The sequence below is a fragment of the Rhopalosiphum maidis genome, chromosome 4 (assembly GCF_003676215.2).
Source record: "Rhopalosiphum maidis isolate BTI-1 chromosome 4, ASM367621v3, whole genome shotgun sequence".
Classification (NCBI taxonomy): Eukaryota; Metazoa; Arthropoda; class Insecta; order Hemiptera; family Aphididae; genus Rhopalosiphum; species Rhopalosiphum maidis.
In genome coordinates, this window is record NC_040880.1 from 5,755,770 (window position 1) to 5,769,837 (window position 14,068).

The window sequence follows — 14,068 nt, forward strand, 5'->3', positions numbered from 1 at the left end:
TTTCTAACACATTTTCAAAATATGTCATTACTAAACAAAACTGAAATATAGAATATTTCAAATTGTTATTATTATTTTTTTAACGTTGTTTTATTTTGATTGGACAAACGTTAATACAATTTGAAATAATTAGTGTTGTTTGATAAAAGAATAACACTTATTATACTATGTTTAAATGTAGTATAGCGTGTACAAATTTGAAAAGCTAAAAACATTTTTCTTTTTAAGAGCATTTGAAGTTAAAAATTTGACAAAAATGGTCAAAATCGAGAAAATGTTATAACTATTATTATTAAAAAAGTGAATATGATTTGAATTATGTCCAGATTTTCTTGTTCTAGAATTCTTGATAATAATATATATCCGTAGAAATCGTAGAATTCATGGTTAGAGTATTATTTAATCGGTTCGAGTATGATTTTATTTCATACTATTTTGAGAATAATTCAACTTTCAAACGTAATATTATTTATTACAGAAAAATGTATAAATAATAAATATAGTATATTATTATTTTTAACATGCTTCATATTTTAAGTATAAATAGCATATTACATGAAATTATTTTAAGATTAACGAAATATTGCATTTTTGTTTGATTTATATTTAAGATGCATTGCTTATTTTAAACAATAAAAAAACCGTTTACGGCATTGCCTTGGCAAGATACCTCCAATTTTTCATTTTGATAACTTTTTATTTTATATTTTTTCCTTTCCATAATATTGTATTTGATTTATTTCAACCTCAACTATAGTTGTCAATTTTTTAATAATTTATTGTTATTATTAAGTTGGGATAGTAAAATTTGCAAACGAAGCTATCAAAATGTTAACTGTATATAACTATACAAGCGCAAGTGGTTTTATAATGGTTAGATTTCAATGAATAATAAAATAGTTTTATAAATTTTTCAATTGTTTACGCAATATTATTAAAACCACTATAGTTCCATTTTTTTTTTTTTTTTAAGTAAATTACAACATTATATCTATTATTACTTAAACTAATAAAAAAAAAAGAATAACATAAAATATAAATTGTATAACAAAACATTTATTACTGTTTATAAAATATTGTACTAAGATTACTTTATTTTTCAATCAATTACATAACAATATTACATAACAAAATAACATAGTAATAAAAAGAAAATATATTTTACAATTAATGTATCATTATTTTGGATTACTTTATAATACATTTTTATGTATTTGCTCTAATTATTTAAACTTATCGAGGATTTTAAATTATTTATTAATATTTTGGTTGTTAATTTTCAGATTAAAATATTGGGTTGTTTGATACTTTGAAACTGTGCTAATTTACTCAAGGATTTTTAACTGGTACATAATATATATAAATATTTGTTTATGTATTTCATTGGTTAATTTATCACTGCTATAGTTTCTTAAACAATTTCCTTTTACTAAACTTTGTGAAATTATTAACACGTTGAGAGATGTAAATAATATTATGTTACCTGTAAGTACATATTGTATTATATTATTATTTTGTATTTTCCAATTAAAAGCTATTGGATTTTCTATAATATGTAAAACACTAAAAGCTGAAACACATAACTCGCATATAAAGTAGTCTAACAACAGTCATCATGGAAAATCGATTTGAATTCAACAATAATACGATTCAATTAAAATATCTATAAAAATTTTTTTCTATTGGTATTCTTCATAATTAAAAAAATTGTATTCGTATTGTAAATTTGTAACTTTTAGTTATATTATATATAACTAAATAACTATATTATATTATTACTTATATTATTATCTACCTACTATACACAATGGAATTTCCAACATAGTTAGATTAACTTTAAGATATTTATACCACGAAATTAATAACACCATAATACAGTATAACCTATAAATTGCCTATAATTAATTTAATATCGTAATAACTAATAATATAATATAAGCGATGATTTTTAAAACAATATTAGCTTAAACCTACTATTTACTAATAGTAATATAAACTGTGTATTGTAATATTATTTTATTAGAAATAATGACTGACAAGTGACTATATTTTAATACATTTCATATAATAAAAAATGAAAAAATACATGTATGTACACACATTTCTTTAATCCTATCATAGAGTAATTTTTATTTAAATTACAATTTACTATAAGTAACTAAGTAATTAATGAAACGTAATACCTACGAATAAGACTGGTAATGTATTACATCGTTTTCCTGAACATTTATACTAGTGAGCGTCGCGATTACGAGATTCAAAAAATAACCGTTTGAAATTTCATTATTATTATTTTACAACTTACTGTAAGTGTTTGTTGAATTCATTAAAATATTTTCTTAACTTAGATTTTAGAAAATACGTAGACCTTTCGTTGTATGTTTTCCGTTTTTAACTGTACAACAAATAAACATAAATTTAACACAACGAAACATTTTGACCTAACTCGGGTTGAATTAACAAGATGATAATATATATATATATATATATATATTATAAATTACGAATAAAATCCAGCTACGGCTAAGGATTTCATACATATACAACTTTATTGTAAATATATTCTAAATATATTAATAGTTAATACATTTAAAATATAGTTTATATGTACTTGAAATTAGGTTTGTTTTTATAAAATGTAATATATATGATGCTGAGATAATTTAAAATACTGATATTTAAAAAAATAAATAGATATGTATTAATTTTATAGTATATCCAGTATTTTCGTTTGTCCGAAGAACTAAATGGTATTTCTTTCATTGTTCGTTTCTGGATTTAAACTTTCAGAAATAATACGACTTGTTTTAAGTTCCTCTTTATGTTCTTCAGATTATCTGCAATCATTAAATATTTGTTTAATTGTTAGAGTAATGCTGTACGATTGACGTTTGGAATCGTTGCTTTTATCAATTAGAAATCTGTTTGTTAGTGTTGTAAACCCAATTTTAGCTGGGTTTAATTTAATTTTTTTTTTAATTTACAATTCTGACATTTAGTTTTCTGTTTTATCTCATGACCGATTTTTAAATCTATTTTAATTTGGTTGTTTGACTGTTTCAATGTTTCATAATTTTTTTTCATAAAAAAAGTGTTTTATTTAATTTATTATTTAATATTGATATCTAGATCAGTGTATATTCATAAATAATATTCCAGGTAAAATGGCTTATTTATTTTATTCACTAAAAATTCTGTTACCGACTATATAAATGCGCTATATTTTTCAAAATCAATTGTTTTATTTTGTTATTTTGCTTCTTAAAGTCTATTTTTGATTTGAAGTGCTACGCTGTTGGGATTTAATTTATTTTTTACATCGATTAATGAACTAAGCGAATCAATTAAATTGGTAATATTTTGTTTAAACGATGCTTGTAATTAATTTTTTTAAATAGATATTCGAACCCATTGTAGTTTTGGAAGTAAGAATACAATTTATTTTCATTAATGAGTAAACTATGATAATTATTCTATTTTAGTATGTACTATTGGGTTGTAAAATCTGTTTTTGAGCAATATTTCGATTATGAAATATATATAAATATTATATATTATTATTTTAGTTTATTAAATTAGCAAACTATATTTATGTTATTTTTAAATCAACTAGCAACTTGTCCAGTATAGTATAGTTGATATATATAAAAGAATTTTGAGTAATAATTAATCATAACATATACACGACATTTTTAAAAAATGTAATAAGATATCAATTTTTAGTTTTCTAATATAATTGTTAGTAAATACATACTATATATTATTTATTACAAATTAATTAATTTTATCATTTTGAATATAAACCATTTGAATTTTATACGAATTGCCTTCTGTAAATATAAAAATTTAAATTCAGTAGCCTTCAGAAACAGAAAGTTTTTATATAAACAATAATAATGTTTATGAAGTTTTATCCAGAAATATTAATGCGTCCTTTAAAAGTTTTTCTGATTTAAGTGTTATAATACCTACTCAAAAACTACAGCGTTGAATTATATTCATTCAAATTTATAGTAAGTTTTTGTTTGATAGTGAAAATTATCTAGATACATTTTTGTATATTTATAAAAATAAAAATGTTTTATATAGCTTATAGATACTTTTAACTATAAATCTTTATTATTTTTATACTGATTAATAGGACTATTTGTAATAATGATAAACAATTATACAGAGATTATGTGGACTTTAAACCAATTTTCAATAATTACCCACTAAGTATTATTATTTCAAGGTGTTAAGTAAAGTGAGATCTAGGTAAACTTCTGCATATTGACTCCACAATAGTGAAACATAACGTTATTATATATTGTTACTAGTCTTGCATACTTTATATACACTCAATATTGGAAAACTATGTAGAAAGTGGAATGTTGAGTACTGGTATGTTAAGTTTTGGTCAAAAAACAAATTTACTTTGCAACAAATAGTAGTTGGTTTTATTGAATATTCCACAAGGAAATTAGTTCGATAGGTTAATAATAGTATGCTTTACAATAATTAATGTTATTTTTAAGCCTAAGCGATCATAACTCTTGTATTTGGTTTTCGTTCTCTATAATAGTTTGTATACGACAATGCATTGGACAATATTTCGTGACTATGGTAAAATACATTTTTATCACGATTTGTTTGCTCTATTAAAAATCAATAATACTTTGTTATTCCTCTTGCATTGAATTTCAACAATATATAATAGAGTTATATTGTATACTATAGATACATAACGTAGGTAATCAAATAAATCTGCAAAATTCAATTCATTGTTCAATTGTTCTCTCGAGGATACAATATTCAATGGCAACAAAATAGTACTAGACGAATTTATTATATTACATACATTCATAGGGTGAATCCGGAAAATATTGCAACAGTATGGTTATCAGGTAAAAAAGTATCAACTATGTATAAAAATGTTTTGTCACGGCAAGATTTGACTAAATATACATTTGGTCAGGTGTAATTTTAAAACAACGAATTATTATGATAAATAATATCGACTTAATATAAATTAATAGCTAACGAATTTTTCTAATTTTGTTTTCCATATATTATTAAATTAATTATGCATTTTATGCATAATTAAATTTACTTCGCCGTGCATGAAAAGAATGCAGTCTTATAAATTTATCTTTATTACGATTATTTATAAAGCCAGTAATTACTGATTTCTAAGATGATTCTGTTTTATAATAAATATTGTTTTGAAAAATAGTTTGAATATTTTTTGATTTTATAGAGGATATATTTGAAGTGTATTGTACTTATATAGGTAGACACAATTTCTGTAATATACAATTGGATATATCATATTATGACCAATGTACAAATAATAAGTAGGTGGGTATTATTATTTTGAAAAAACTTACAAACATACATATGAATTCAAAGTAAAAATTTAATATAGTTTTATATAGAACAGTAGAAAGTTGTAATCGATTAGTTATACCGTGTACATTAAAAAAAAAGTTGAATTGAACAAAGCGCGAAGCACTGAAGTGGAAATGATAATTCAAATAACGAGTGTTGAGGATGTCAAGAAACAGATAATGTTTATGTTTTGAAAATATTTGAAAATAGACAATTTTGTGAATTGAAATTGATCTAAAAAATATATATATATATATATATATTTAATTTAATCTATGTTTATGTTGTGTACAATAACCGATTCATTCAGCATGTTCAATTGGTGATTTCAATCTAACTATAATATTTTCCAATTTTTATAACTCTTAAATTAATATAAGTATTTTAACATTTTTAATAAATAATAGTTTTTAAATAAAATTTATTATACAGTATATCATACAGATTTTATATTTACATTTTTTACCATACTATTATTATTATTAATAATTATATCTCTTATAATAATTTTTGTTATATAAAATATTTCTAAGTTATATTAAAAACACAGAATAGCTAATTACATATACATACGAATTCCATGAACACACTTATGCACTAAGTTGTACTAACTTAAAAAATAACAGATACTCTACTGGTGATGCTTAATACTGATGTTACACCGTAGTACATTGTGATCCCTCAAATGATACTTATAAAAAGTAGAACAGGTGACGCTAAAATTATCCTTTATAACTATCGAATGAAATCTACACAGGAGTCAGAAAAATCTCAACGACTAACGTCCACACCAACACACTCCGATGTAGTATTGTCACTATACGAACGAGTACTTGTGTTCGCACTCGATTGCATAATATAGTATAATAAGATATTTCGATATTCGAGCATCCGTGTATTGTTATATGATTATCTATTTTTTACTATTAAACGAATTCACTTGTAATTTTATTTCCCCATCTAACTCACTGATGGTTATTATCATCACTTTTGTTTTAGTTTTAAAACATAATAAATATTACCATAATATAATCCACATATATCGTATTTATTAATTATTATATATATATATAATTAATATTAAATTATATAACAATATTATTTAGTTCATAACATAATTATTACATACTAATATTATTCAGATTATAAGCAATTACTTAAAATCATAGTATTATGTAAGTGTTTGATAACGTAAATTACATTAGGGTGGCAATCAGTACTTGGTAGAAATGAATGGTAATAATTTATTAATTTGTGCATACTTTTTTCACTTATTTTTTTAAACTCCGTGAACAATAATAATTATATTGCATATTTTACGTTAATAGAAGTAGAAATGTAAAATTTACATCATCTTCATCTTCATAAACATTAGATTAGTGTGAGCAGTATAGGTTTATTTTATTCATTATTTGTTACTGTATGTAGGCAGTATCTTGTGACGATGAACGACGTCATTAAATTTTTACTTATACATTGTGCGAATTCCGTAATACGAATATTGTTATACTATTTAATTAATATATATACATATACTATATTATGATATAAAGCAAGGACATTATATTATTATTGTTAATAATAATTATAATACAGTAAGTATTCAACACTTAAATTAGTTAAATTTTACCTGTTATACAACTTACTATACTAAAATATAAATTATGTAATAAATAACACTGAATTAAATTTTAATTAATGTAAAATCGCATATGCATTTCACCTTCTTATCCAAAATGTTAATAATTGTATTATTTATTTACATAACTATAATCTATTACAAAATTATTCTTATTTTACTTATAATCGTGTCGGCTTTTACAATTCAATTTTTTAAATTAAAATATCATAGGCCCTTTTTAGCTAAAGTCAAAATTATGAGTATAAACAAAAGAATTCTAAAATACAAAAAGTTATACATTATAACCTTATATGTAGTATATATATTAAAAATTTCCTAAAATATAAGCAATAATGTAGAAATCCAAAATAGTTGGAATCATGTTTATAAATTTTTTTTTTTATTATCAACAATGCGAAAAATGACGAAATACTTTAAATCATTAAAACATTCCATTATATTCTAATACTGAAGTCTTATAATTTGAACTGAAATGTAGCAACTATAACATTTAAACAATTCCAAATAAAACTTAAAAATTTGTTGGAATTATTCATGTCAATGAGTTTTGAATGTCTTGAAAGAAATTCAGAGATAAATATAAGAAAGTTAAAAAAATACGGATACTTGATATTATGTCATTGCTCATATTGTATAATATCAAGATTTCATTTCATAATTAAAAATGTATAAAGTCCAAGGATTATAATGTTTTAAAAAAAAATATTTTGTTTAGTTTTATCGAAAAATAGTTTTCGTACTACTTACTGTAAACGATGAAAATTTTAGAGATCTTTAATTAAATATCATGACTTATTATAGAAAACATATTAATATCTATGTAAAATGTCTAACTTATAGATAAAAAGTATATGCAATAAACGTAGTTTGATTCAATTGTCTTTACACGTATTTGCATAATGGAAACAAATCTGAAGTGTGTTATGAATAAAGAATAAAATAGGCATATTTTATATTTTAATAAATATAATTTGAATGAAATATGAAATTATTGTGACGAAACAATCAATATACTAAAGAAAATATGTTTTTATTTTAATAAATGTATTGGTTTATGGACAGACCTGTGGCCCTGTAGGATACAATATCTATGACATATATTTAAATGTATTATTTTCTAAACATTTTTGTCTTAAATAAAAGTGTATTCAAACTAAATAGAGTATTGACAAATTATTAATTACTTTTATGGTATTTCATAATCATAGTTTATACAATATAAAAATTTAAAATTATTATTATTTTGTAATTCATTTTTATTTTAGGTGATAATAGCCATTGATTGTTTATATAACTTTACAGATGAGGTTTTACTATACAATAAACTGAGTAGATTTTATAATGTTTAAATACTATTTTAAATAACAACAATAAAATAAAATATAGTTCCAACATCCAATCAAGGTAAAAAAAAAAAAACAGTAGTTTCTAATTAACTATTTTTTAAATGTTAATCCTAAAAAGATCAATTCAACAAGTTTTAATGAATTTCAAAAAAACATTCACTAATTGTAAATTTAGAAAAAAGTTAATCTAAATAGTTAATTAAATAATTTAAATTAATAAATACTATTATATACACACTTGTGTACGTATGTAACTAAAACATAACTATTATTAAAAAAAAACCATATAGTTAATATGTTCAAAGCTTTATAAATTATAAGTAAAAAGGTCGAAATAAATAAAAATTTTAGATTAAAATAATGTAAATTTAATTTGATTGGTTTACTTAAAATTGAAACAATTTACAGGTATAATGTATTTTAATACAATTAGTGACGTTGGGATGAAATAATGAATAGTATTTATAAAGTTCTTAAAAATGTATCGACAATTCAAAGAGATTTTCAGAGAACCAAACGGTTATTCGTTGTAATAAAATAATGTTTATAAATAAATTAAAATAAATAATAAATAATCATTATTTATCAACGTTTGGTTCTCTGAAAATCTCTTTGAATTGTCGATACATTTTTAAGAACTTTATAAATACTATTCATTATTTCATCCCAACGTCACTAATTGTATTAAAATACATTATACCTGTAAATTGTTTCATATGATTATATGATCAAATGATTATAAATAAATTAAAATAAATAATAAATAATTATTGTAATTAAATTTTATAACATTGTATAAAATATTTACAAAAGCGCTGTATGTGCTTAGACATAAGAGACGTTTGTTTCGTATATTTTAACTTTAAATAAAATCGATAGGAATATGTGACAGATTATAGAACATCGATGACTTAATTATTTTTTATAATTATGCAATCGATAATTTGAAAAAAATATTTAAAAATTTAAATAAGTTTGAACTTCTAAATTTATTTTATAAAATATTAATTTTTTACCATTTTTAAAAGGTGTCAATAAAATAATAAGCATTTTTTTTAGAATTTAACTTGTAATATCTATTTAATATTATTTAAATAAGCTAATATATACCTTATAAATAATATTAAACAAATAACAATATTAAGTATTAAAAATAGAATATATTGTTTAAAAATAATTGTTTTTAAAGTTAAAATTAGCTTACTTTGTCAAGGTTAAGACAAGAAAATTATTGTTAAAAAAAATTAAACGAGATTGAAGTTTTAAACATAATTTTGTAAAAAAAAAAAATGAAAAAATATTTGTATGTATATTTATTTTAAAACTAAATCAAGGCTATACTTGTTCTCATTTCTACATTGTTCCAAAGTACTAAGTTGTTATTATATTGTACTTTCAAGCATTTGTTAAAATAATAAACTGTATTGTAGTGTTAGCAATGAATTGAATCTGATCAGCAGAGCCGTAGCGTGTTCATTTGTGCTCCTGGTCATTTAACATATTTCCGCCCTTGTAAAAATTATTTACCCCCTCCCCCTCGCCCACGTAATTACATATATAAAAGATTTAGACATTCGTTATTTTATTTTATTTTTATTAGCTATTATAATAATTATTATATTTAATAAGAAAAAAAAAACACTGCCAAACTTATTATAACCTTATATAATAATTTAAAAAATAATTGTACTTTTATACATTTCAAAATTTCACTTTTCGTGCTTTTTTAGTAGCAAATTCATCTATAATATTTTCAAAATTAATTTTTACAACCAATTCACATTCAATCAATATAATATTCATATTTGTCAATTTTTCCTGTGACATTGTAGACCTTAGATACTTCTTAATAATTTTCAGTTTACCAAAACTTCTTTCACAAGTGTTTCCTTTCATGGGCTGATACAAAAAGATTAAATACCAAAATAAGAATAGTTATCTACCATCCATAAATATGAATAAATTGATGAAGGTCTTTAAAATAGAAAAATAAAACATTTAGAATTCTAATTTTAAATTAAACATGCACCTATGAGTTAATAATAATAATCGATTTTGAAAATCATTTTGTTAACAATTGTCATAGCTTCTATAAAATAAAAATAAAAACAAATTATCAGCAATTAACAGTTCTTAAAATATCACTCGGGCACTCGGTGTCTCTGTGTTGTATAAAATTATATATTATTTTGTGAACACTTGTAAATTGTGATATTTTTATACACAATACGCCATAATAAAGTACTATAGTGCTATTCTAGTATAATTATTTTTCCCATATTCTAAATAAAATTTATGTTATTAATAATTGGTATAATATATCAATATATGGTATATTTTATTCTGGATTTTGCCCCCATTTTTTCGTTGCGCCCCTGGCCCGGGCCAGTTTTGCCAAGCCCTAGCTACGGCTCTGCTGATCAGTGTTAATTCAAAAAGTTCAGTCTTAAGTTTTTACGGTTACGATATCAAACCAAATATCGATGTTTTTTTTTACTTTTATTGAATCGAGACAAATTCTTTTTTTTTTTTATTTCTTTAATGCCAATTTATCACAGGCATAAGTTTAATAAGTTACTAAATTATTAATTGATATAATTTTTAAATTTAATACTATTTTTTAACTCAACATTCCATTTTAATAATATAAATTATTTATATATTTTTGTTATATTTGTATATCTTAAATTGTAGTTGAAACAGTCCTACAGATATTGATATTAAATTCGTAATACAATACGGTATCCGTCCATAGTACGTATTGTACCTATAAGTTCAAGTTTAGGTTTGGGTCAGAAATAAATATTGCTTTTTATTGCGTGTAGTTTCTGTAATTTATACAATCTATACAATTGACCCAATGTAAGAAGACGTGATATTTCGGTTTGGTGTAGATATTAAAAAAAAAAATTCTTGAACTAACCTACGTCATTTGAAAAAATTGCGTCTCTACGCTGACCAATCATAACAACTAAACTTTAATTTACATTTATATTGTAGACAAACATAGTTATATCAAATAGTAAGTCATAATTGTCATATATCTATCTAGTAGTATTGGTATATTGATCATGTGTATCCGCGCGTGTGTGTAACAAAAGGTCGGTATAATATAATGGGCTCCGACGGACCTGCAATATAGTCAACTACGTCAGATGCTTATATTATACATCGACGGTATTCATTTGGATTCTCGACAACGCTATATGCGCGAGTGTCGCAGCTGCAATGGATTGAGTTGCGTGTATTTCAACGAGTCGACTGTTTCATTAGCTCTTATATACCGGACACGGAATGTTTCGAACCGTGAATAATGCTATATTGCAAGTAATTAACTGTTCACGTAAAATAAGCGAATGAATTACATTTAATTGAGTATAATATTATAAAAAAAATCGTTTTATCCGTTTCATAGTATCATATTGCATTTTCTACGGATGCAGTAGGGGTGTCTATGATGAGTAATATATCATATGACAGTAATACTAAAGGAACATACAAGTAGTCACTGATTTCCTTCATTGTGAATGAATTTGTATTACAATATTTTAAAGTTATGTATTGTATCAATGAGAATATATATACATTACATCCGGTAACTAGTGAGTAAAATAGTGAGAGGCAAACTATATAGGTAGGTAATACTCTTTGTAGACGTAATGATTTATAATAATAATATCCAAAAATATTTTATTATGAAATAAAAATAATATTTAAATACATATTACATACAAGTTAAAGCATTTAAAAAAATAGAAGTTTCATCGGTATATGTATATAATATGATCACAGGGAACAAAAAATATAATCTATTTTTTATTTTTTTATTTATAGGAACTGAATATTGTCTGATAATGACATTACTACTTACTATGTTTAGTGTTTACCAAACATAGACACTTGTAATTACCATTCCGATTCGTTATACTCGTCATAGCTAATGTCAATATTATTGTTTATTATCCAAGTGCTCGTGTGTTATGTTTATAAACAATTTAATGAAGTACATCAGCCGTACTTCGTTATTAAATTTAATGAACTGATCGCCAGAATCAAATACATTTATAATATTATATTAATTTAGTGATTGTTATCCGAGTGTAGCAACGAAAATATTTATAAATAAATCCTTGTTTTTTCCACGGGACTGTGCCAAATTTGAAATCATAATATATTCTATTAATTTTTAAATGTAGTTTTTGTCTGTATGATTCGTTACCTCCGACACGAAATACTCGTTATTACAGTCGAGGAATACCGAAATACACGGTACAAAAATTCCATATATTATTTTAAATTCGCAGATAAATGAGAATAATAATATAGCGGTCTATCCGGTTAGGGGTGACGGTCCTAAGTCCATTACGCCGACCGTTCCACCGGGGTGTTACCTACTGGAACGCATGCGACATCGATGCATAATGAAATACGGTAGTGAAGGTGGCAAGGGGAAGGCCGAAATCAATTCCACGCGCGTAAACGATTGAAATCGGTTTTTTTTTTCATTTCGATTCCGGATTGTGGACTATTCGGAAGTGAAAAAATACAAAACTCCCGGAAATCAGCCGGTCTATGCCACGGTTATATATTATTGAAGTATAGTGGCGAAGAGAAGTATATTATAGACGTTTCGTGCACATCTTCTTATTGCCGGAGGTCATGGCTTGATAATTCAATATAACATTGCGTGGTGAAATGTTTATTGTAAATATTATACTCCGTGCGTCGTTCATTTAAAGGAACCAATGGCTACATGATATACTTACTTGCAACGAGCAGTGGTATTTTTTTAGAATTGCACGTGTATACTGCATCGTATTGCAGTATTTCCATTGAACAATTATCACCAAATAATTTTTGTATTATTATTTACCGTGTACATCGACCATGAAAAAAGTCTTATCAAAAAAACCGTCTGATATTGTAATATATTCCAATGAACGAATTCAATAACAGTTGTCAAGCTTACATAAAGCTTACACGAAAGCTGAAACTTCGGCGGTTTAAAAAATCAGAAAGAAATATTGATGAATTAAAAGTTTTGACTAGACACGAAAAAACTTCAACCGTTGAAAGAAAATGTCAGAATATGTGTTCGGATTTGTTTACGCCTATAGGGATGTTCAATGTTCAATCTACGCACGTAAGTATATGTAGAGAAAACAAAACATGTAAGACATACTAATAATTGTACAGTTATACTTTATACCTACCTATACGCGAGATAATAATATGTTATTAGTCAATGTTTATTTGTATATTTTAACGTGTTAAATATCGAAAAGTGCCATACGCAGATGTCACCAGATTTAGGTCCGTAAAATGTAATTTTATCTCGTTATTTTTTTTTTACCAATATTCATAGCGCATAATCATAGTACCCAACCACTGTGAAATATACGTTAAATGTGTGCGTTACCCGCACGGAAAAATAATATTTTTGAAAGACTATCTCGTCGACGAGCTCGCGCGCGCGCGTGTGAATTTAGAAAGTGATGGTCGTCGAGGCCGCGTATAGTGTATGCGACGATGTGAAAATAAAAATAATAACAATATTTTAATACACAGTTGCGGGGGCGGATTACGTCCGGACTTCCGCGCCAAGCACCGGTGGTGACGGCGGAACACGAGCGCGTACGACCAAGACGCCGAGGACGCCGGCGACCGTTTTTCGGGGGTGTGGGGGGGGGTGTGCGCTATAGTGAGCGCG

The 14,068-nt window shown here is 24.4% G+C and overlaps 1 protein-coding gene across 1 annotated transcript in view; it reads left to right on the plus strand.

Annotated features, from left to right (window-relative positions):
• The window catches only part of LOC113561097 (atrial natriuretic peptide-converting enzyme-like), a 117,776-nt gene that overhangs the window by 8,422 nt on the left and 95,286 nt on the right, over positions 1–14,068 (plus strand). The gene's annotated exons all lie outside the window — the stretch shown is intronic.